Source organism: Stegodyphus dumicola, chromosome 3, assembly GCF_044657685.1.
Source record: "Stegodyphus dumicola isolate Sdum_Otavi_A_Nest chromosome 3, ASM4465768v1".
NCBI classification, from domain to species: domain Eukaryota; kingdom Metazoa; phylum Arthropoda; class Arachnida; order Araneae; family Eresidae; genus Stegodyphus; species Stegodyphus dumicola.
This window is the reverse complement of record NC_140770.1, coordinates 267,131,295-267,154,173: the sequence shown is the minus strand read 5'-3', so window position 1 is coordinate 267,154,173 and position 22,879 is coordinate 267,131,295. Positions and strand designations below refer to the sequence as shown.

General features: G+C 33.0%; 1 protein-coding gene across 2 annotated transcripts in view; it reads right to left on the bottom strand.

Annotated features, from left to right (window-relative positions):
• Positions 1-20,870, bottom strand: part of Dgk (diacyl glycerol kinase 1) — a 911,622-nt gene extending 890,752 nt beyond the window's left edge. For both annotated transcript variants that reach the window (XM_085814117.1, XM_085814118.1), the window contains exon 1: positions 20,609-20,870. The gene's annotated coding sequence lies outside the window, so the exon portion shown is untranslated. The remainder of the gene's footprint in view (positions 1-20,608) is intronic.
• Between the last annotated feature and the right edge of the window lie 2,009 nt (positions 20,871-22,879).

Sequence of the window (22,879 nt, the reverse complement as noted above, 5' to 3'; positions counted from 1 at the left end):
CGCATTTTTGTAGCTAAACGTTTCTTCTAGTGACTCTTTTTCATATTAAGAGACCAAAGTACACTATATATATTATAAAAGCAATCCTCATACCACAGATTGGAGTCTAACACCTTGATGAAGCAGTCTTTTAAAATTTCAAAAATTAAAAAAATGGCATGTAAAAAATAGTAAATATTAGCCACATTTATTTAAAACATTATCTACCGTTGCCAGCGTATAATGACTTTTAAATAAATTAAAACTAAGCTTAAAAAGAATTTCGATTTAGAAATAGCAGCGCTTGTTTCTACATTTCATTTTTGAATGTATAATGGAACAAAAAAGAAAATTTAAAAAAAAAAAAATCTGAAATCTTTCAGATTTTATAATCTGAAATCTTTCAGATTTTATATTGCACCCAAAGGAGCTATTTATTTAATGTTTTGCGTGTTAGCTTTATTTATTAAATATGATATTCTTCGCACTTTAACCATCAAATTCAATTCAACAACGGAAAAAAAAAGAGAGCACTTCTTTAGTATTTCCGATACACAGTCTCGCGAACTGGAGATAAAACATTTTTGTTTTTCCCCACACAGTGTTGCCACTGAGCTTTGAAATCGTTGAGTTCGTTAATCGAAAATTCGTTTAAGTTTTACAAAATATGAAATGGATAATAAGACAAATTCGAAATTCGGGCGTCCATTTGCCCATGTTTGAGTGGATGATTACGTTATTCAAAATTTGATGGTTCTAGGTACCGTGGTTTTTTTTCACAGTGCGAAAAACATGCATACATTCATACAGATTCTTCATTTTTAATTTTTTTCTTTAAATATAATACAGGACGATAATAAATGGTAGCAACAATTAAAAACGTGGTACGCCGTTTATAGTGAACCTCGCAAAATGCCGTTTTGAGACTTACAGCCTTTCTGGGCTAACGCTTCTTTAGGCTAAAAATTAATTTTTGAAAATAAAAATACGTTCGGTCGCTATGTGCCCATGATAAACATTATGGGTATATTTTCTGGGGGGGGGGACAGACAACAACGCACACAAGCAGTTCTATAGTCAGAGATTTTACAAACAGCCTTAAACTATGTCTGAAGCATAAGAACTATACGAAATGATTTTATCCTTGCATTTCTGTGCAATTATTAGAATAGATAATCGAGGATTTAGGATGCAATAATGCAGTTCGCTCACTTATCAATGAACATTTACGTTTACTTGAACTATTATTTTGGAAATAATGGATGTTAATAGAAAAAATAATTGTTGTGAATATTTCAATTTATTTTTAGTGAAACAGTTAAGGAACTCAAATATCGAGTATATACAACTTGTAAAAAGCAGCGCAAATAGACCAATTACACTGAGGCATTCACAGTACTCAAGTCACGCGTGCAAGATCTAAGATTCGAACCTCAAATTAGGAATTACGTAAAAAAGCTGGTTGCTCCTCAGCAATAAATGTAATCTAAGCGCAACTAGCAAGATAGTTAAAATTTCAGAGCCAAAACACATGCCTTTGTGGAGACACAAATAAAACATCTTGTAGATGTAAGATTTTATTGAGATTACGGCAAAGCCCACTAGGTCTATCTGCTTAAAGGGAGGCGGGATGCCTTCGTGGAGGACTTTCTACGAGAAACTAGCTCGTATACACGTTACACATGGGAAAAACCACGAAAACACCTATGCAGTCAGCCCATTCGTGGGATTCGAACTTCGGATCGAACTACCAGTGTTCAATGACTTTACCCCTCGGCCACTGGTGGGTGTAGAGATAAGGACTAACATCTTTAAGGAAATGGCTATTTGAGTCAATTTGGAAAATGTGATGCAAAATTCAAACATTACGTCTCCTTATTTCGTTTTTATTCATATGATTTTTATTTGAATGTTTCATAAAGGATGAAGCAGAAAGTTTTTGTTTAAGATAAATTCATTGATTAAAGAAGTCATGGGTCTCCAGCTAAGAAGATATGCCTTCATGGAAAATTTTCTGAGAGAATCTGATTAGTATTTCCATTAGTCATGGGAAACATCAACCTTGCCTTAAAATGAATGCCTAAGACCGGACCACAGGCAAAAACCATTATACTTGAAATGCCTTATGGTAGATTATCTGAATATATGGCAAAGCACACAAGAGCTATCTGCCTACAGTTGGGACATTTTGAGGAAAACTTTCTAAGAAAAATTCTTCCCTATTCATATTACACTCGCGAAAAGCAACGAAAAACAATTATCTCATCTCAGATCCCAGCTTGTTTTCTACGGATCGAACCCTTGTCGAACTCTTTGTATTTAGCAATCTTAAACTCTTGACCACTAGTAGGCCAATCCTTTACATTGTGCCATTCAATACGGATTGTTAAATTGTAACTATTTTTCTACACAATTGCGACTTTATTTAACAGATTAAACTTTTATAGAAATAATATATTTTCTCCATTATACGGCTCATAGATTTCCTTTACATTCTAATATAAAGGAAATGGATGAAGTACAGCACGAAAAAATAGTTTCAGAGTATTTCGTATTTGTAATTTTAAATATACTGAAACAGGATTAAAGAAACCGTGAATTGTATAATGCTGATACCTGATTTGTTCTAAATAATTGCAAATATCACAAACTGCTTATATTCCATAGCAATTGTATCGACTGCGTGTTTTGTATATCAAACATTTCAAAGCTAAGCTGCATTTCAAAGCGATAAAGATTAAAACTTTCAAATCCTGACATTTTAGAAGAAAGTACGAGTCTGAAAGCAACTTAAAATTCATTTCGTCGAAAGAGTTTCTGACTTCCCTGAATTTTTGCTTGAAATGGAAGCATTTGAAACAAAAAAGAAATCTAGGAGAAGAATTCCCGAACAGTTTCTCTAAACTTCGAACTCTCTTGTATAATTTTCGAATCGAGTCTTGATGGCAGTGCTTGCCGTTACTGACGTTTCGACATTTCTACACTTTATTTTTCTTTGAAAAGAATAGGAAGTTGTTCCTTCGCTACAAAAGATAGATGGTCTTTAGATCAGTGCTGGGTACGTTTTTCCATAGTAAGGCCTTATCGTAATTAATCTAGTTTTCAGAAAATCGTAGGCTAAGAACTTGGGTACAATCAAATAAAGGAAGAAAGCATAAAATGAAAAATGAATTTTTTAACACCTTTGTAAAAATTAACCAATCAGCTTCTATTGGCCCACCAGGAGGCCGGAGGTAAAAGTCGCTGAACACTTAGTTCGTTCGGGGTTTCGAGTACCGAAAAACGCGCCGCCTACATGGTCGTTTTCGTAGATTTCCCCATATGTATCGTGGATACGAGACAATTTCCCTTAAAAAGTCCTCCACGAGACATTCCTCCCTTTCCGTGTAGTGCCTAACGGCGGAGCACGTAATAATAATATTAAAAAAATAACTAAAAAAAACTGAAAACTTTCAGATTTTATATTACGCCCAAAGGAACGTATTATTATCATTTACACATGCACGCACATTTCGAGAGGGTTTAGGCTAACGCCGCTTTAACTTAAAAATATCTAACAAAAATATATCTTTAGAATTTCCCATTCAGAGTCTCGCGGGCTAGACATAAAAATATTTCATTTCGTACAGGATGTTGCCATTGCTCACTTCGAAATCGCTGTGTTTCCTTATCAAACATTCTTTAAAAGTTTAAAATATATGAAAGATAATGAACAAATTCGAAATTCAGGTTTCGATGTGCCCATATTTGGATGGATGATTACGTTATCCAAAATTGGATGGCTCTAGGTATCATTGTTTTTTCACAATGCAAGAAACATAAATAAATTCATGTAGATCTTTCATTATTTAATTTCTTTAAATATAATACAGGGAAACTACAATCTGAAAAGTGATATAGCCGTTTATAGTTATTCGACGCAAAATACTGTTTCGAAACTAAAGTCCTTCAAAGTTAACGCACTGGTAGCACTACTAGTACACTCCTAGTACTGGTACGAGGTAGGAGTATAAAAACAAATGGTACTTTTCCGGTTCGCCAAGCAGACTTAATTGGCGACAACATAGATTATGCACATAAAAAATGTTAACAAATGTTCGTTCTAAGAATTTTTTTATTTTGAAGGCATAAACATTTTAATAGCGTTTAAAATTTTGTAAAAAGCCAATAAATTTGTAAAAAGACATTAATTTAAGAATTTACTATGCTTTCATAGTTCAACATCCTGAGTCGTCGGTTCGTATCACGTGACCCCAAGTGATCTCATTCCATGTAAACTACGCTACAAGATTCTAATTCTATCAGTAATTATTTTTGGCGACTTTATTGCCTGCGCCGGCAAAACAGAAAAGTACCAAACAAATCAATTTCATTCAGGTCCCCATATTTAGGTGGAGGACTACGTTATTCAAAATTGGATGGCTCTAAGTATTATTGTTTTTTCACAATGCGAGAAACATAAATACATTCATGCAGATTCTTCATTATTTATTTTTTTTTAAATATAGTTCAGAGAGGTAATATTTTGTGGCAACACTCTGAAAACTGAAACAGCCGTTTATAGAGATTCGACACAAAATACCGTTTTGAGAATAACAGTCCTTCTGGGCTAACGACCCAGTAGTATTAGTAGTACAATACTCGTATTAGTATTACTGGTTCGTTGGTGGGCCTACTACTAGTTACTACTACTAGTAGTACTAGTACTACAATAATACTAGTAGTAGTTCGAATACTACTAGTACTTCAATGGTACTACTCCTAGTAATACTAGTACTGATAGTAGTAATAGTACTGCAACAAATGAGTTTCATTTGTCTTACCTCGGAACTTATTTCCGTACAAACTACGTTATAATGTGAAAATGTTATCGTTTACATCAGAAAATTCAGTGGACGTAAAAACATGAGAATTTTAAAGAGTCTGGCGAAAAATTTATTTGCATCTCCACTAAAATTCTTTGGAGACGAAGTCTGTACCGCTACGGCTGTTCTGTAATCGCCGGAAGCGTCTGTTCAGACAGATGCAGCCAGCGTATAAATCGTAAGCCCGTTCAGTTTCTACTAGTTAACAGGACTCGAGCTGGTAAGAGAATTAGTTAGGACATTCCTTCCTTTGTTGAAAATTGTTTTGGTAATTTGAATAGGAGTCTATTGTCGAGGTGTTGGATTGCAGACTGCATCGTATCTATGAATTTTAAATTTGTTCATAGTTTCTGTAATTCTAACAGCGGCAGACACAAAAGTAATAGTATTTAAATTGTGTATTGATTTAGTGTAAAATTCTACTTAATGAGAGTGTACGTGTAGGCTAAAACTTCTGGGCCACCGACTTTATCGCTCGATCGATTTCCTCGATTTTCATTACAGATATATTTCTCATTGAATTAATTTAGTTCTCACTTCGCGGCAAGGCAAAAATACATAAAACCACAAAATCTATTTATCAAAAATTGAAAAATATAGACAAATACAAAACAATTTCTTACTATTAAAATTAGAGATTCTACGCAAAAACAAGCCATTCGGCCAGTGGAGAAGAAGATAGATTTTTCGGTGCACAAACATGAAAGTTTACTTTTGCTTAGGAAAAAAGACACTGAAGGTGCAGAAAGACTTAATTCACTATTCTGCTACGTTTCAAATGTAAACAAGTATGGCTGCTATGGTTAAAAAAAATGGTCTTAGCCGCACTTTTAAATTAACAACAACTTTTAAATTTTTGATAATTCTAATACAAATATTGCATGCAGATTAACTAAAGATATAAAAAGCATTAACAAGAGGATAACAATAAAAAAATAGGCTTAGCCGCACTTTTAAATTAACAACAACTTTTAAATTTTTGATTATTCTAATACAAATATTGCATGCAGATTAACTAAAGGTATAAAAAAACATTAATAAGAGGATAACAATAACATAATACAAACTTTTTTTTGCACAACTTACATATAAGAACAAAAGAAACTGAGCTCACGAGATATAGCAGTCCTATGTACAAAATTTCAATGTTCTGAGGCTACTCGTTTTTGAGTTATGCAAGATACATACATGCGTACGTACGTACAGACGTCACATAAAAATCTCTTCTGAATCCATTCAAATACTTTTTGCAACCCATTTTACGAAAAAGAGTCATTTATGCTGTTTTTGCGTACAGATGTCACGCAAATCATCGTTAAATTGCCTTCGATAGCGGTCAAAATGGATATTTTCGTTAAAATATGATACCCGAAATTTTTCGGAATTATAATACTTCCTTTACTTCGTACGAGGAAGTAAAAATATGAAAAAATAGTTTTAAATGTGTAAGGAATATATACTGAAAGAAAATATATGTATATACATCAGTTTCATGTAGTGAAAGAAACGGGAGAGTATATGCAAGAATCAAAATTCATAACTTGCAAACTGAATGTAATAAAATGCTATTTAGCTCAACCTACACAAATATTACAATTTGAAATCATAATTCAGTTTTAATGTAACAAAAATAAAATCTCATATATTTTTTACGAGTCTTAAAATTTATCACGGCCACTTTCTTCCTCTCCCAATCTTTTTTTTTTTTTTTTTTTTACTTTATCTTCAAAGATTTGAAACATTTTCCTGTTTAAAGTTAAATTTTACAATACATTAAATACCATAACCAATTAATAAAAATGAAGCAACAGCCTGTGTTGGGCATAGGTTTTTTTTAGCATAAAATCTTTATCGATCAGTTCTTTGCTCCTGATGAAGAGGAGTTTCTTCGCCCTCGAAACCGATAGTTTCTAAGCTAAAAATCTACGCTTGACACGGATTGTTGCTTTTCTTTTACGATTTATTTTCTCTTCTGCTCATACCCAATTATTTAAGAAATCTAAATAAACGTTTAAGAGAATTATTTTTTACATGAGTCATAAACAATTAATATCATGATTATACATGAGTTTCGGTAAATGTTCGAATACTGATAAATCTTAAAACTAAGATTACGCTGGGCAGTAAAATTCCGAAACGTTAAGTGGCTGGACTGTTTGGGTATGGCAATGCACACAAGGACTATCTGCCTAACGACAGGAATGTATTCGTGGTGGAATTTTTACGGGAATTTGGTTCGTTTTCACTAACACGTAGAGAAACCAGCCGTCCAGCCAGCCCATTTCCCTGAAGTCTGGACGAAATACTAGCATTCAGCATTCTTTAACCACTCCGCCATCGTTGGGGCCCCGAGAAAGATAACGTTCAGATTATTAGTGGTTTGACGAAGAAATGTTTGCCGAAATTTACTGAAGAAAGCTTATTAAAGTAAGTTTATAATCAGAATTTTTTAACTTTCAGTTTATCGTAACCAGTTAAAAGTATTGAGTAATCGATCAACAGGAGTTTCATTTTCTTAATTTACGGGCCCATCCGCGGCAGAGCCGTAATTACTATACACTGGTAGTTCGGTCCGGGGTTAAAAAATCCCGGCGAATGAGCGAGCTGCATGGTCGTTTTTGCGGTTTTCTTCTTATGTTACGTGTATATGAGCCAGTTCCCCTTAGAAAATCCTCCATGACTTCCTTTAGATTGCCCTCGTATGCTTTGCTTAAACAAAATCAAACCTTAATTTACGTTAGCGAAATTTAATACGCACAATTAATTTTTCCAATGTTAATTGGCAACTCCTAATATGCAACAGGACATCTTGGTTTGTTTAGTCAATTACAGTACAGCACGGATGGTTGGTTTGGTTTGGTTTGGTTTATTTAATTACGCCAAATCACACTAGGGCTATCTGCCTAAAGGGAGGGATGCCTTCATGGAGGACTTTCTAAGGAAAACTAGTTCCTATACACGTTACACATGGGGAAAACCACAAAAACGCCCATGCAGCCAGCCCGTTTGCGGAATTGGAATCTCTGACCGAACTACCAGTGTTCAGAGACTTTACCGCTCGGGGCCTACAGCACGGATGCTTTCCTATAAGATTTTTTTAGAGAAAGTGGCTTTCATTTACATTGGCAGGGGGGATGCCTCAAAAGAGCCTATACAGCAGCATACTAGTCAGAATTCAAAAATATGATCAAAATACCAGTTTGATCTACCAATCTTACCTATTCGATCAGGAATGGATTGCATCATTTGGTAAAACTTAAAATTAAAATACTTTTCTAGATATTTCAAGCTTTTATAATGTAGCATTGAGGTCTTTTCTATTAAATCCATTTAAATTTTGATTCAATTAATTAAAATAGATTTGGCTTATGGACTTTCATCGCAAAGCTTGCATTTAGATTTAACTAAAATGATTTTATTGAAAGTAAAATCACGCACAGTTAACGATCACATGGCATTATTACACAGTGTCAGAAAAATTTCATACTACATTTTGTTTGTATAATATTGAGTTGCTTAAGACAGAAAGTAGAAAACCTCACCTATCCACAGAAATGTTGAACGATGCCACCTGAATTTAAAATGAAAGGCTAAAAGTATTTTCGATTAATAATTACGATGTAAACATTCTGCAGATTTGATAAGGAATGGCATCAAAGCCTTTTTTCGTAAGGTGAAAATACTCATGCTCAATTTCCCGTCGAATTACCTATCATTCAACGAAAACTGAAAATACATTTTAAGAATAAATATTTCTTTTTTTATATAGCTGCTTTTTAATTTAAATTCTCTTTTACTCTCAAGTTAAAAGTCAAACGATAATACGTAACAAAAAGGAATTATTATGGTTTTTCGGTATTATATTAGCGCAACCACCTTGGTAGAAGTCGCCAAATTGTGGCAACCATGCGCATAACAATTTTTTAGATGACTAATATCCAAAACTGTAAGTTCGTCGCCATTTTCGTACATGCTGTTTTGGTTGTATTAGAAGCTCTAAAGGCAAACTACGGTATTTTTTGGTCTTTTGATCAATTTTGAAATTGGTGCTTGTGGGATTTACCTGAAAACGAAAAATGATTTGTAAAAATTTTTGAGGGAAAATATTCTGCCATAAAGGCGGCAATTTTCAGATTCGCTTTCACTGATGGCATATTTTGAAAAACAATCGTTTTTGAAAACGCAACATGAAAAAGCGTAACGAGCACTTCGGCATTGGAAATGGTTCGAGAATAGTCGTCTGCCGTTTACTACAGCAGTCTGATAGACACATTGCTGGAGTAAAGAATCAACAAGTGTTAAATGTTTCTTGGAAGAGTTAGAAATGTTCGATAAGACTGTGGTAGACGGGATTAATTACACGCGGAAGACATGCAGGACAAAGACGAAACCAAAATCTATTTGTAATTTGTTTTATAAATTGTTTTCCGGTATAAATATTGAACTAAAATTAAAATATGTAAACTGCACAAAGCTGGTTGCGATGATAAGAGGGATCAAGTAGAACTCTTATTTTATTTTAACCATAACTAACTTCCATTTTATAAAGCATACCGTTATTTTATCATTTTAAACTATTTTAGAAATCTGTACAGTTCTGTTTTAAATTTCCCTTTCGTAAAGCAACTGTTCATGTTTTTGTAGCACTATTACTTAGTCGCCAAATGTGTCTCAAACAATGAGTGCATTATCTTTCTGTTGTTCAGCATATGAAAGGACTGTTTCGGTGGCATTGAAAACCATCTGTATACGTCTGCGTACTTTTCAAGAATTCAAGGTGATGCTTTTATGAAATACAAGGAAAACTAGCAATAATGCCCATTGCGTGAAAAATGCAACAGCTGTAGGAAATTTTGCTGATTTTTTTTAATATGCATCATACCTCATAAAACGTTAAAAGGCAAAACGAGCGCACGTTCGAAAAATGCTACATTCTAGAAACTTATCCATTAAGTCGCATACCTCTGCAATTGTACACTGCAGCAGTTGGCCCTACTTTTGTTTTAATGGACGATAGCGCACGTCCCCATAGAGCTGACATCAACGATGACTACCTGGAGAGTGAAGGGATTGCGCGTATGGAGTGGCCAGCATATTCGCCCGACCTTAATCCCATTGAAAATCTTTGGGATGCTCTCGGCCGTGCTGTATCTTCACGTTTCCCACCTCCAGCCACTCTTATTGAGCTGGAAACTGATCTACAAGAAGAATGGCGATTGCTTAATTCTGCGGTGGTTAACAACCTAATTGAAAGTATGGTCACAAGGTGTAAACTTTGTATACAGATAAAGGGAGGATCACATACCCTGTTGATGTCCTTTTCTTCATCTTATGCTGTTTATTTTCACCTTATACGTAATTCTGTTTAAGTCTCCAGTATGTCATTATCTGATAACTTACAAAATATTTAATATTGTTTTCATTTCTGTATATAATTATTGATTTTGTTTTATGCATAAATATATATGGTACTTTCCTGCCGAATTTTGTGTCAATCAAAGCAGTATTTGTTGAATTTTGCATTTTACATCTTCGTGCTTAACATTTGGAAGTGCGTGTATTTAAAAACTGCATACCAACAAAATTTCCGAAAGAAAGTCTGGCGCGCTGGAGATAAAATATTTCATTTCATGCAGTGCTGCTACTGCTCGCTTTGGAATCTGAGTTTGATAATAAAATATTCTTTAAAGTTTCACAAAATATGAAATAGGTAATAAAACAATTTCGAAATTAAATTTTCAGGTTCGCAGGTATTCAGGTGAAGGTACGTTATTGAACACTTTGTTGGCTCTATATACCGTCGGTTGTTTCACAGTATGAGAAGCATACATATGTTCATGCATATTTTTCACTATTTTACTTCTTTAAATATAATGCAGGGCGACGATTTGAAAATTGATACAACGCATTTAAGTGTTTCGACGCAAAATGCCGTTTCGAGATTAATACTCCATTTGGAACAAATGTTCCTTTTGGGCTAAAGCATCGGATTTATATTCGAATTATTTCTTAGACTAAGAAATACATTTATATTACTTTAGCTAAAAATATTAGAAACATTTTTCGCTTTATGGCATGGTGCATAATCTGGATAAAAGAATAATATATTTCAGAATTATCCTGTATATAAAGCCATATTTTTTAAATACTGATATGCCGTCTCTCTCGCAGTTCCTTCTAATATTCAGTACATTCCTAGAGCTAATATTTCTCATGCTCATACCATTATCCACGTTAAGTACTTTGCAGTCTGTTAAATAAGCTCTTACTTATTTGTTTACTTACGAAAAAAGATATTTAATAGCATTTATTTCCTAAAGATATTTAATAGCATTTACTTCATTTTTATCAAGATAATGTACAAGCGTATTAAAAAATACGACTTAAATTGAAACTAAAAATGAAAGCAACAAAGCCCAAACTGAATAATCAAGCAATATCTGATAAAATAATAATAAATATTTTATTTACTTTATTCCATGTTTAATATTTCTTTAATATTCTTATATATCTAATATAATAAGTTCTTTAATATTTCTAACCTAAATACTAGTATAGCTCGTTTTAGCTATACCAGGGTATTAAATTTCGATCTTTTTCTGACTTGCAGACTTTTTATCCATTTCCAAATAATAACGTTTGCATTATCCCGGCTAATAAACGTATAGAAGTACAAGAAGCGATCCACCACAGTGAAGCATACATTCATTCCACGATTATCATGGGTCGGCTGCATATTCACCTTCCCCACTTATTTATGGATGATTTGAGGTCTGAGAAGTAGTAGAGGCAACAATAAAAACGAACAAGGTGCAAGTTACAGGAAAGCAGGAATGAAGATATTTTATTTTTTATTGTAATGTTAATATTACTGTATGTTCTTATTGGAATGTAAGTTCTTTCAAGAAACAGTATTGTGGAATTTACCTGCAGTTTCCTCATAATAGATTATCACTTACTTTCCTTAGAAATTGCTCCATGAAGGCACCCCTTCCCTTATGTGTTTCGCGGTAATTAAATAAACCCTTAGCCCTTGTGTGTTTCCCCGTAATCAAATAAACCAAACATTTCTGTGTCGTTTCTTTAACTGCATCTTTTGGAAATTAAACTATTTGTAACATTTTCCCCTCCCGATTTTCCAGTGATAGAAGTCGTAAAATAAAGGAAGGAAAAAAGGTTATTATATTCTTTTACGAGACATTGAACAATTGCAGTTTTGAAAATCTGAATATCGTTTTAAAAACCGACTCAAAACTATGTAAAATATAAGGAGCTGATAATAAATTACTTAAAAATTAAATTACAAATTCATCAACATGATAATTTAGTTGAAAAACATATGAAATAAATTAAATTGTAAATTTCTAATAAAATTAAGTTGCATGAAAAAAATGAAAAAAAGCATGCGAAATGAAATTGAAGTAGTACTACAATAAAAACAGTGGTAAGTAGATTATTATCTCAAAGTACAGTAGCATTTCCTTCTGAATAAAAAACATATATAACAATTGGTCAAGTGTTGCCCTTAAAATAATGCTATTTATAACCGACTTCCTGTAATTTTTTTTTTTTTTTTTTTTTTTTTTTTTTTTTTTTTTAACTCCCTGGTACGAAGTGAAGGAAGCATTGTAATCGAAAAAAAATTCAGATATCACAATTCAAGGAAAATATCCATCTTGACTGTTATCGAATGCATATTAATTCATGAAGAAAATTCATGAAGTAATTCATGAAGAAAAATTTTTGTTTAATTAAAACCAAAAAGAAAAATAAATAAATAAAAACAAATAAAAAAAATAAAATTAAAAAGAAAAAAATCTGAAATGTTTAAGATTTTAAATGACGTCCAAAGGCGCGGTATTTTTTTTTTTTTTTTTTTACATTTTGTGTGCTACATTTACTTATTAAATATCACGTTTTTCGCACTTAAAACATAAAATTCACTTCAACAGAAATATCACAAAATAGCTTTAAAACGAGCATATCTTTAGAATTTCCGATACACAGAGAGGAAATAAAATTTTTCTGTAAAATGTCGCCTTTGCTCGCTTTGAAATCCTTGAGATTTAAAATTTTACAAAATAGGACATCGATAATGAAACAAATTCCATATTTCAAATTTGGTCTTCCACATGCCCATATTCGTAGGAGAATTATGCCATTCAAAATTCGATGGGTCTATGTACCGTTGTTTTATCACAATACGAGAAATATACCAACATTTATTCAGATTCTTCATTATTTAATTTCTTTAAACATAATACAGGGCTTTAATATTTGGTGGAAACTGTTTGAAAAGTGAAACGGACATTTAATAGTGAACCAACGCAAAATCGCAAAACGAAAACAATAGTCCTTCAGGGACAAAGCCCCTTTGGACTAAAAATTTAAAAAATCTGAAGGGTTTCAGGTTTTAAATTACGTCCAAAAGGGAGTTTTTTTGACGTATCGTGTGTTACCTTTATTTATTAAATATCATGTTCTTTGCACTCAAACCATAAAATTCATTACAACAGCAATGTTGCAAAATAATTTAAAGATGAACATACCTTTAGAATTTCCGAAACACAGTTCCGCGCGCTGGATATAAAAAAGGTTTTTTTTCCCTCGTAGAATGCTGTCATTGTTCGCTTTGAAATCGTTGAGTTTAGTAATCAAAAATTCGTTCAAGTTTTACAAAATATGAAATCGATCATAAAGCTAATTCTAAATTTCGAATTTGGGCTTTCAGATACCCATATTCGCAGTAGAATTAAGTCATTCAAAATTGAATGGCTCTGTGTACCGTTGTTTTATCACAATGAGAGAATCACACATGTATTTATGCAGATTCTTCATTATTTAATTTCTTCAAATATAATACAGGGCGATAGTATTTGGTAGAAACGGTTTGAAAAGTGATACAGCTTTTAAAGCTTTCAACGCAAAATCGCAAAACCAAATCAATAGTCCTTGAAGGACAAAGCTCCTTTGGACTAAAAACATGCAATATTTCAGTATAATTTACTTTTCCTGAAACAGTCATTTTCAAATCCGAAAATCAATCAACCCAAACCTAACCCGGTCCCGCTGACCTCGTTTGATGAAGGATTACTGTATAAAAATTTGAGTTGAAAAACATCAGCAAGAAGATCATAAAGCAGATCAACGTTAATAATGATTTCTGTGCCAAATGCTGCATAACTGTATGGTGAATGACCGAGTTACCTTCCGCAGATTAGTACATTGTATTACGAAAAGTCCGCGGGACTACGACCATTAAGCGACAGAAATTAAACCTGGATTTCGGAAGTAATCTTTGCTTCATTATGTTTGGAAGCAAGTGCATTAAACGGATTGCCACTCTGTCCTCCTCAGAACATTAAGCACAGCAGAGAACGGAGGGCGGTCCATTTGGACATAATACAGCAAAATGAGACCGAACTTTGAAAGTAGCTTAAATTAGTTCTTCGCGTAACTGAATAAGGTTAGATGTCTTAAATATGAAGAACGACATTAAGTTCATGCTGCTATAAAAGGCATAGAAATGATAATAAAGGAAAAGGAAGGAAAAAAAGCTGAAAGCTTTCAGATTTTATATTACACCCAAGGATTTTATATTACGACCAAAAGTATCGCTGTTTTATCACAATGCCAGAAACATTTATACATTTATGTATAAAATTATGTAGATTCTTCGTTATTTAATTTTTTAAAATATAACACAGGGTAATAATTTTTGGTGGCAACAATTTAAAAAGTGAAACGGATATTATAAGCTTTCGACACAAAATGCCAAAATGAAATTGATATCCCTTCTGGTGATTAAAAAAGCTGCTGTTTGCAACTTAATTATTATGTATACCACAACGAAGTAAAAATTAATTACGCACAATATTACGCATAAAGAGGCGTTTTTTAACGTTTTGTGTGTTACTTTACTTATTAAATATCATGTTGCCGTAAAACTCAATTCAACAGCAACATAACAAAATATTTAAAAGAGCATATCTTTAGAATGTCCGATACATAGTCTCGTGCGCTAGAGATAAAAATGTTTCTTTTTTTTTTTGTGTGTGCAGTTTTGCCATTGCTCGTCTTGAAATCGTTGAGCTTGTTAATCAAAAATTATTTAAATTGTTACAGAATATGAAATAGATAATGAAACAAATTAGGGCTTCCAGATGATCGTATCCGAGTGGAAGACTACGTTATTGAGAATTTGATGCCTCTAGGTACCGTTGTTTTTTCACAGTGCGAGGAACATACATACATTCATGCACATTCTGCATTATTTAATTTCTTTAAATATAATTCTGGACTCTAATATTTGGTTGCAACAATTTGAAAAGTGAAATGCCATTTTACAGCGGACAACGCAGAATGCCGAAACGAAATTAATAGCTCGTCTGGGCTAAAAAAAGGAGGATAAATTTGCAGATAAATTTAATTTTAGAAGCGCCTATAAAATTTACAGATGTGTGACATGCTTCATAATATTGCTTTTGAAAACATATATCAAATGGAAATAAAAAATAATAAAAGTAAAATTTAATCAATAAAGTGGAAATAAAATAGCTAATATTTTTACAAATAACACTAATGCTTTTAGTATAATTACCGTACAATAAATAGCATTAAGATATGCTTATATTGTAAAATATCACTGTTTACACAGGTATTCTTAACTTAATTATTCAACAAATTACACTATTGGCCAAGCGGTAAGAGCTCAATACACGAATAGTTCGTTTCTGTTTCAAATTCCGTAATCGAACTGGCTACACAAACATTTTCATGGTGTAACGTCTGGAATACTAGGTTATCATAAATTGAGCTTGACGCTGGAAAATGTTTAGTGAATAATCACTTGATTTTTAAAGTACTACAAAGTCTAGGAGAATAGATGAAGCTGTAAAGGACTTTTACTAACTCAGTTCCGGTTTTACAGACGGCACCAACTCGGGCTTACAAAAGCCAACACTTTTGGCTTAACTCAATAGGTAAGTTAAAATCAATGAAGTTAAATATAACTTAACGGCTTCACGAGTTAACTATCGCGCACGCTGGCTATGACTCGAAAAATCGCCGTAAACATGCCTAACGGCAATGCCATAGAATTCTGATCGCTAGAAAATCAAAGATAGCAATGTGGCAGGCAGAACACGCTCTGATTTCACCTTCCGAAACCTTTCCTCAACCCTTACAAAACCGAAGCCGTCGCTATAGCCTGTATGCTTAAAATACCGAAATTCCTATCGGATTCACAGCAGTTTCCACCACTTCCCATCCATTAACGCACAAAGAGGTGTGAAGATTTCAAATGACATCCTTTCTACTTCCTAATATAGAAGCTTCCATACTAGCCTTTTAGGACAAGCTGTCTGCAATAAACTGATATAATGACTTTGGAGAAAATGCACCTGCTACTGCATACCTTAGGGGAAGGGAAGAAAACAATAACCCAATCTCCGCGGTTTCGGGTGGTTTTGATCTTCAGTGATTCAAAAGGCAGCAGTCTCTTAAAGTATCTGATAATAGTACACCAAAAAACTGTACAAAAAAAAAAAAAATGGACAGTTTAGTTTGAAAGCATAGTCGATTGGACAAGCTTTAGATTCGTCATCTGATATTATTTTACCGCAGATACTATGCGAATTTTTGTATTTTCTAGCATTTAGAATTCTGATTTCTTTCACGTAACTGAGTTCAGAAAACTTTTCTCAGAAGACTGCTCCATTGTTTGTTATGTTATGTAAAAAGTGAAGGGACCACCTATTATTTACCCTAAGTAAGTAGGTATTAGCCCCATACCACTAACTTGAAAACCAACAACCATCCAGTGTCCTCGTGATGAAATGGTGCCTCCAGCCAACACTTGAAGTTCTGCCACTGCCGGGGGCCTGAACAGCACTCTCACATTTCAGCGTTAAACTAATTCAAGTAAAATGCATTACGTTACATTACACACATAGGGATACATAGTTGTACAGGTGCATTTCTGTTATGAGAATGCAAATGTTATGTTTCTGTTATTCTGTTATGAGGACAGATTAAGAATTGTACACATGTATGCAAGTTGTATGTGCGTACATACGTGCCTATATACATACGTACGTAATACCAAAATACATGCCTACAGGAACAAATACATCCATACATACAGCCATTAAAATATACATTTCGGAATTCGGTACGATAACAGAAGAGTACCACGTTATCTATTGTAGCGGATATAGGCATCATGTTTCCAGGATATTAAATATTGCAGTAGATGTTTCCACGTTACAAATGTTTGCAAACATGATCTGTTTACATAAATATTTACGATCAAAATTAAGTTAGAACTAAAATATTGTTTACAAAGCTTACTTCATTCTACGTATTTATGCTTATTGCGTATATTTAGGTATTCATGTATAGTTGTGCTGATGCGTTAGCAACTCGTAGCATTATGGCGAACAAAACGAGGATTAGTCTTTCTAAGGGGAACTGGCTAATATTTTCATTAGCCATGGGATCAAACATCAAAACATCCATACTGTCAGCAGGTTTACCGGAATTTTAATTCAAGTTCAAATATGAGGGTTCAGCAGTATTATCCAATTGGCCATTAATGGCACAAAAAGATTATCTCCTAGAGCCGCGGTTCTCAAATCGAGTGCCGCGAGCGCATGCTAAGGGTACCGCGGCAATAATCAAGAGAAGCTCGAAAATGGTGCCGCGGATAGAAAATTCTGAGAAGCGCTACGCTTGGCGACTTTTATATAAAGTGTTTTTGCTGCCTTTATTAAATTGTTACTCAATAATATGATTTCATAACGTCATTATAGTAAGTATATACTATAGGCATGGAAAAAAGACAATATTTCTTTCTTTTAACGTCTTTTTAGAAACAGTACTTGCTTTATACGGCATTAAAATGAGTATTATATCATCTTCTTGAATATGAAAACTTGCTTATGTCTTAAAATTTAAATAGCATATATGTATTTAGATCGTATCCGAAAAATGGGTTTATCCACATTAATATTTCTCGCAGGGTATATTTAAATTATCAAAGTTATATATGTGATCTTCTGTTATAAATGTGCTTTATTTGTCTTATAAAGCACCTTAAAAATTATGGGTTTTCCTTGCTTGTTAAGTCGTATTATATCCAGAACAAAATGATAGTCTGAACTTAGTTGCGATTAATTATTTGTTTACCATATTGCATTTTTTTTTCTTGTGATGTGGATTTAACTACAGATTAAGGTTTTATTTTCCAAACTAGAACTTTGAAAGAAATTATTGACCAGAAATAATTAACTATGCACCTACTTTCGCAACAGTAATTTGAAACAACACAATATGTATATATGCATATCAATGACAACTCAACATAACTATTTTTGGATATGCAGCGGTTAAAAAACGGGTTAAAAATTCTAAAAAAAACTTTAATTTTGTTTTGTTTTATGTTTAATTGTAGAATGACTGTGGTTTTACAAATTGAAATTTTGCGAAATTAACTGTGAGCTCGCGAGGAACTAAACTGTTAGCTCCATATGCTCGCACTATACCGCAAGAATAGAATGTCAGAAATACCATGGACTCCTCATAAAAAATAACGAATTTTTTCAAATTAATTTCACTTAAGATTCTATTTTCTGAATGAATCCTATTTGATAAACAGTAAAGTATTGTCAAAAGCTTTTCTTAAAAATGTAACTATACAGGTGAAACTGTGGACTCTGAATATTCCGATACTTTTCTCTCGATCCAGTTAAAAATATCTGCAGTATGTTTCATTTGCTATACACACACACACACACACATAAAGTATGCAATCCGGCATTCTATAGAATGCCAAAAACTGGCCGGCAATATATGAAACGATTAAGCATTTCACACATTGCCTAAGCATTTTATAGAATGTCAAATGAATAATCGAAACTTCTTGCAAGAATTTAATAAATGATGTATAAATGCCAGAATGACTACTAAGAAGGAACCACGGGACTACTGGTTACTGAATCGCTATGATGTGATGTTTGTGGAAAACAAAAGTAAACTCATTTGTCTTGTAAAAGCAAGCGTCAAATATTTCACGTACTTCATGAAATTCATTTGGCTGTTAGACACGGAGGACGTGACAGAATGTTGAAAGAACTTTAAACGAAATACAAAAATGTTGCACGGAATGATATTGAACTGTACATACACTTTGTGAAACCCACCACAATAAACAAAAATTTATTTAAAAGAGCATTATTATGAAAATCCTATGATTTTTTTAATTTAATTCCCGTTATCAGATATATCTTACTGATATCCAGTTAGATAAAGAATACAAATTTATTGTGGCGTACCACGATCATCTCACTATTTTTTTTTTGTTGGTGTATTTAGAATAAAAGTTTTTTAATGGCAGCCTTTAATTATTTTTTCAAAATTGTATTTGTCATTGTCAGTAATGAACGTCTTTTAAATAATAGCTTTTAATGAACTTTTTTCATATTTAACTCCTTTAAGCAAACGAGTCTCGAAAATTACATATTTTACATAAATAAAAATAAATTTTCAAGCATTAATCAACTATTTCCAAATTAAATAATTTTACTCATCGAAACCAACAGAAAGTTGCAAAATGCGTAAATGTTGATTTTATACCGCATTTCAAAATCCACAGCTGGTCCATATTTTTAAGATACCGTAATACCTTTTTTAAACCTAAATTTCTCGTTAATGTTGCGCTATTTTAATTAATACACATGAAACATTGATAAACGCAATGATAAGAGGATTAAAAAATTCACAGATGTTCAAGAAATTAGCAAAGCAGAGCTACAAAAGGTATCGGAAGTTTTCGCAAAATTTAATGCCCCATCTTGGCACTTCATACCAAATATTTTTCTGCAATATCTGCCGACAACTGTTTGGGTTCGTTCGGATAACCGAGACCCTATTAAGTCCCTAATCTCTTGGATAACGCGACAGTAAAGTGTGCGTACTAACAAATCAACATTATGATTTAAATATTTTCCTATTTTAAGCACAATAACAGTTAAACAACCAGAAAATAAGTCTCTTCGTATTAAATTTTAATGAAGATTTACAATACAAGGGTTAAGATTATTAAAAAAACATAGCCAAGAAGAAAGCGGAATTGAAGCATTTAATTTTTAATGAATACAAACAGAAAGGCCGTGAAAGTTTTGCTTAAATTGCATGAAACTGGTTATTTAATTCAAATAATACTTTGTATAAAAATCATGTTCCTTAAAACCGCACAAGAAAAGTACACAGCTGCTACATATATCTGCCTTAGTTAATATTTATTGGTACCAAAAGTGTCATTTGAAATTTTGCTAAGATTTTCATGCAATATTCAAGAGTTTACTTCACACTTTAACCTAATTTGAAATATGTTGCTTTAATTTTTTATATCCTGAAGAAATTCAAGCAACATATTTCAACAATTAAAGCAACATACATGAAGAGGGGGAAGGTGTTTAAATGCATATAATTATTTGAAAAAAATATTACAGCTTTTATTTTTCTTATATACAAAAAAGTCTAAAATGGTGTATCAGATATGCTCTAATCACACAATTATGCGCTTGGTGCTATTCTATCCGTATGCTACTCAGTTTCACCAAAATTATAACACACAGAAAGGCGGGTCGTCATTCTAATTGAATACTGTAATACTAATTTATTAAATTACTGCAGTAGAAGGAATTTGGGAGTCTGGTTTTCTCCCAGCCCTTTTTCAAAATAATCAAGATAAAAAATCTTACCTACATCCACTGCGCCGTCCCGTCCATGACAGATCCAGCTGTCTTGCAAAAGAAGTTCAAAAGCCGAAGAGATCAATAGGGATCGACAGATACCCCCAAAATTCCTTAAGAACAGATCACTGCTCGCTTCGCATCCATTTGTCGCTGGATGCGGTGTCTCTTTACATACTTGGCGACGATAGGTCGCTCCGATTTCGACGGTCAAGGCCTTGGTATGTTACCGCACTGAGCGTTTGACACAACCGCGTTTACTTCAGGCAAGGAGCGCGGCTCCTTTGGATTCTGTTGATTACGCAAGCCAGCGCTTCTTCTCCCGGCGCCAAAAAGTATCGCCAAGAGTAGGCCCCAGGTAGCCAAATCGCAATTTCCTTCAACGCTGCGTAAAAATGTTCTTCTCCGCGGTGGGCAAATTATGTTCTAGATGTGTTTCGAGTTACCCCATAGCGAAATTGAAGTACTAATATGGTGAAAATGCTAAATAATTAAAAATTTAGTCCAGTTACTAAACATGCAAAATTATCTACGTGTCTTAATTATGCAAAATTATGCTACTTTATAATTTGAGTTACAAAGATTATAAAACTGTATTCTGTAAATGAAATTAGGTCTTTCCCCCTGATTTTTAAACCAACTATCCGTAAATTTAATTCAGATGTCATTATTTTTTCTTTAATTTAAACACCCAGGTGACTTAAAAGAATTCAATTGACATAATAATTTCCCGGATGTTTTAAAATACTTGATTCTCAAGTGAAATACTAAAGATTATGAGGTATGCAACATATGGCGTTAGAAATATATTTAATTAATTACAATAATTATACATGTAATTATAAAAAATTCTTATTCGATGTAATATTTATTATACGAAATTTACAGCTATAATGTAACGCGTGTCCTCGGTCACTGGTAAAGGTTTGTGTTGCCACATAGAGGAGAGTAAGATATTTATGTTTTAAATTTAATCGCAAAACTCGACGATATACTTTATATATTATCGAGTTACTTTATGTATTATCCCAACCACTTTAGTAAAATTCTCTACTAACGCTGTCTCTTAATAGAGATTACGGTTATAAAGATTATGAAACGAATGATCTAAAGATTCTTATACTCTACTACTTAAAGTTTCAGAATACACTTAACTCTGGTAACCATGTGCATACCAATTATTCAGACAACCAACCATGCGCATGACAAATATTTGCAGTTTCCAATGTTGCCATTTTTGTTTGTATTCTTTTTTGTTTTATTCCAAGTTTCAACAGATTTTATAGAAACATTACGATGATTTTTTTTTTAAATTCAATTTTAAAACTTATTCTTGAAGGATTTTCCAAATTAAAAAAAAAAAAAAAAAACAGAGGTGAAATTTCTGCAGGTCATTCAAGGAACAAGGTTTAGAATCTTTTCCCAAAGTGATCGCTATGAGATTTCCAGTACAACAAAAATAAAAGAATATTTGTAGCTGGGTTTCCTGATTGTTTTTGGAATAGATACACAGTTAAAACGTAAAATATGTATTTAATAATATGTATGTATGTGTGTATGTAATACATAGTTTTATACTATAAAAGTAATTTTTGTTTATCTTCCGCACAATTTCAGCAACTGCTCTGAGGTTGTTGCGAAAATATATAAGTACCAAAGCGATTAGAACAGATGTAGTAAGCACGACATCACAAAAATGAAACTAAGGAAATGTCAAAATCGTGACGTCACGACTTATAATGACCGCCCTACAGCGTACGGATAAAACTACGAAACATATTGTTAAATAAAATTACATTGAGAACAAATAGCAATTTAAAGCTAAGAAAAGTGCCTTAGGGCATAATTTGTGCAACCACGTATCTAGATTTTATTGAATCTGAAACATTTATTTGCAATCCTTGTAATTTTCCTATGCACTAAAATTAGAACGGGGGACCTATAAACATTCAATGATGAAAATTAATATGTAGACAACACCGATTAGAATGTAAAACCAACCAGAATCTCGCCTATGGCAGCGGCCATGATAAGTCGTGACGTTTCATGGCTTCATTTTCATTGCACTGAGCATACGGGGAAGGCTTCCTCCATTTATTCTAACCTCCCCTTGGTAAATACGATAAAAGGAATGTGTTGCCACTAACACTTCGAAAACATTTGTCTTCCGAATTTAATTAACAAACTCGAGGATTAAAATAATATTGTTGCATCTACCATAATTAAAATATTTTTATCCTCCACGCGATAGTGTTTTGTCGCTCAGCGAAGAGTCAGATG